Source organism: Ursus maritimus, unplaced genomic scaffold (genome assembly GCF_017311325.1).
Source record: "Ursus maritimus isolate PB19 unplaced genomic scaffold, ASM1731132v1 scaffold_10, whole genome shotgun sequence".
NCBI classification, from domain to species: Eukaryota; Metazoa; Chordata; class Mammalia; order Carnivora; family Ursidae; genus Ursus; species Ursus maritimus.
In genome coordinates, this window is record NW_024423344.1 from 36,347,451 (window position 1) to 36,351,461 (window position 4,011).

A 4,011-nucleotide genomic window follows, 5' to 3' on the forward strand; every position below is an offset into this window, starting at 1 on the left:
GACTTGGAAAGACCTGTACATTTCGTGAGTGTTCATTCAACTAAAGATCAAAACATGAAAGGAATTCATCCCAGTAACTTAGGTAATAATGACACCTGAAAGCAAAACTAGATCTCAACATTTAGTAGAATGTAGGTGAAACTATAGTATGAAAAGTTCTTCCATAAAGTAATCTCTTTAAATATAAAATGATAAACACCATCACAAAATAGTTGAATAGCTTCTTCCAAATCTTCAATGCTGCAAAGATCCCAAAGGCACATAAAGCTCATGAGTGAAGCATTGTTAAGCTCGAAGTAACTTCGGTGGGTTTCTCTGGTTCATATGCAATAGAAGCCAATAATAAGTTCCTTCGGGGGATTCATCTGCTAAACACTTACAAAAATTTTCAGTTAATTTCTTCACTATTTTATCTGTGACACCAGGACAGGCAGCTTCTGCCACAGCAATACGTTTCTCGAGTTCTTCAATTGCCTGATTCCTGCTAGCATTATCCTCACCCCGCTGTCGAGGCTGAGCAAACGCAGGTGTGATTATCGTAGACAAACAGCTCAGGGTTTGCACAAGATCTTGCTTCGCCCCATTCTGTGGTTTCTTTGGATTGGGCTTTCTTTCACACGATGGTAAAGCTCCATTTAGGATGAGTGTGATTTTCTCTGCTGGTGGATTCTGAATCAGAGCCCTCAGAATCAATTCCATCATCACTGTCTCCTTCTGCCTTCCATCTCTTACATTGAACTATCAGTTCAGTCAGATAAGAAGTCTCCTTTGAGGGGTGCCTGGGTGGTTCAGTCGTTAAGCCTCTGCTCTCAGCTCAGGTCATGATCCCAAGGTCCTAAATAGAACCTCACAGCCCGCTCCACTGGGGAGCCTGCTTCTCTCTCTCCACCCTGCTCCTGCTCTCTCTATCTCTCTCACTATCTCTGTCTCTCTTTCTCAAATAAGTAAATAAAAATCTTAGAAAAAGAAAAAAAGAAGTCGTCTTTGAATCTTTTAAATGAATTTGTGTTTCAGAAATTCTTTAGCTGTAGGAGGAAATGATGGATCTGTGTTCAGGCAAGCATCAATAAACTCCTTAAAGGACTTAGTAAAATCTACAACAAGATTTGGAGGATTGGTTTTTGGAATAAGGTACAGAACCCTCATTGGATGCATTTCAGAGTTAGGTGGCCTTCCCTTGGCTGGTTTAATAGCAGTAATTCCCAATGACCAAATGTCAGCTTTTGAGTCATGAGCCCCCTGTTGAAGAACTTCAGGAGCCATCCAAAATGGTGTTCCCAAAAAGCTAGTTCTTTTAATTTGTGTATCTCTCAGCCGGCCAGTAACTCCAAAGCCAGCCAAGTTTTAACATCTCTTTGTTCTGACAGCAAGATGTTGGCAGCTTTCATGTGTCAGTGAATTTTCTTTTTTTGAATGCAGATAGTCCAGACCTTTCAACATTTCCTTGAGCATGGTAGCAATCTGGAACTCCTCACATGGACCAGCTCCAAGAAGACCCAGTGCTGAACCACCGCCACCAGGTATTCCATTATTATCTGTAATTTTGAACGCTTTAGATATGATCCATAGTATTTAGTTACACACAAGCTGTCACACTGACTCAAAACGGTTACTTCTTGCTGAATGTCTTCAGTTTCATCTTCGACTTCCTCAAGGTCTGTGATTTTAATAGCAACCACTTGCTGGGTACGGTTATCGATTGCATTGAAAACGTCTCCAAAGGGGCCTTTCCCAATGTGTTCTAATGTTGTCAACAGTGCTTCTGGGTCGGCTGTGTTATGCTGCATCCCGGGAACGTGGACAGCCGCCCGGGAGTGGGCCGCGAAGGCGACCGCTGCGCTCTGCTCCTGTGGTGGTGGCGCCCGGGGCTCGGACTCTCTCGTCCTCCAGGGGTAGCTCAGCCACCTCCCGGGCTTTTCCACTGGGGCTCAGAAGGACGTTATGAAGTGGGATGCGTGCTTCACCATGCGGCTGTCTGGGACTCAGTTTACCTTGCTGCGGTCGCTGCTCCTCCTGCAGGCGGGGCGCTGCAGGTGACCGTGGCCGGGCACCGGGCTCGAATGATGCCACGCCTCTGTGCCTCCCCGCTGTATAATTACAGGTTTAAAGGAAGGAATGGTTCTTTTTTTTTTTTTTTTTTAAATATTACACTTGACCACTTAGTGAAAGATTATACATTTTTTTTAAAGATTTTATTTATTTATTTGACAGAGAGGCAGCCAGCAGAGAGAGGGAACACAAGTGGGGGGAGTGGGAGAGGAAGAAGCAGGCTCCCAGCGGAGGAGCCTGATGTGGGACTCGATCCCAGGACTCTGGGATCACGCCCTGGGCTGAAGGCAGACACTTAACGACTGAGCCACCCAGGCGCCCCAGGAAGGAATGGTTCTTATATCAGAGATGATCTTTCACTATACCAACTTCTAACGGGCTAGTGGTTTTGCAAGCATCAGGAACGGAAGGACAAGTACAGTGGGCGGAGTTCCAGGTTCCAACTAACATCAATCAGAGCAGCTCTGGGCTTATCTGTTTCAAATGTTTTTTTGTTCCATGTATGATTTCATTAAACACGTTTGCCCTGCTGACGCCTGTAAAATTGTGGAGAGATCAGCTCGTCTTCAGTGCTCCTTCTCTCCCCGCTGGGCATTTCTGTCCTCTCGCACTCTTTATTCGATCTTTTCACCAACTGCAGCTCTGGAGAGAGGAACAGCTAACTTAGAACTCAGGAGCACATGAGGTCGAAGCATTCCATTTCTAAGACTATCTGCATCCAAGTGGAGGATAGCAAGCGAAAACCACAAATGCAGCTCTAAAAATAATAATTTCAACCATCATCCAAGAGGTGGTGCCTTTTCGGTAGATGTGGGTATGTGATGTGGTTGGGATGGGGATAATTTTCTGGAATTTTTGGAATTTACCATCTAAGTGATTATATGCTTTGAAGAGTCATGAGATCTGTTCTGAAGTCAAGGGCATGATTCCCCACCCTTATCTGGGAACTGAGTTTGACGTGAGCTATCTCCAGTTTCTGTGCTGGTTTCACTCAAAGTACTTGTGTTTTCAGTACTAACATTTGCTCTTTTAAAGTTTCATTTTTCAATAGAAAATATGGAGAACTGTGCTCTGCTGGCTGTGTGTGTCTCTGACTTTCTTCGAGACAACAGTCCTTAATGATGTTTAGCTAGTGCTTGTCTTTTTCAGCTCAAGATTTGAGAATGTTTTTTAATAGACCTCCCAGGTCTCTAGATGGCGGTGGCTTATCAAAGTTATAGCATTAATAAGATCATCAACAGGAAGATGGGCATGTGAATTTAAAAAAAAGAAAATGAAAACAGAAGACTCCCGTGAGCATAGCCATTTATATAGGTGCATAAGGAACCATGCTCCACGCGCAGGGGAGACAGAGGTGTAGATTACACATTGGCTGAGAAGTTCTAACAAGCCATAGGCTTCAAATGGAATAAAATGCATTCCTCAGAAACCTCCAGGAGAGGAGATAGTGTGACATTTTCCACATGCGTATAAAATCTGGAAATTACCTTTGTTCCCATGGGCTTTCTTTCTGGCCTTAGAAATGTAATCACATGTACTGGATTTTGTACTGAGCACATTGACTTTGAATGTATTCACCGTAGCCCCTAGATTTTATTGTGTATAACTCAATTAACAAAGTATTGAATAGATTTTCAGCTAGTACATTTAAAGAGCAATTTCTCCTTGAATACTTGAGAGTTACAGGGAGATATAGAAAAAGGTGATTTCATTGCTAAATAGATATGTAATGTAAAGTATTTCACACTCTTTTCTTGTTTTGTCTTGCTTCTTGTTTTTGGTTTGCCATATAATCATTTAGCTCTGATGTTTGTAGGTTTTCTTACTCAATGGGACGATTATATATGACTTTAATTTTAATAAAAATTTCTCTCTGAGGAAGATATCTTGTTTGCTTATCTTAAATTTATAGCCTACATTTTATTCAATTAATAGTCATTATTTCCTTTTTCTCACTTTTTC

The 4,011-nt window shown here is 42.4% G+C and overlaps 1 pseudogene; it reads right to left on the reverse strand.

The window, feature by feature from the left end:
- Positions 1 to 285: 285 nt before the first annotated feature.
- On the reverse strand, positions 286 to 2,075 carry LOC103677665 (annotated as a pseudogene).
- Between the last annotated feature and the right edge of the window lie 1,936 nt (positions 2,076 to 4,011).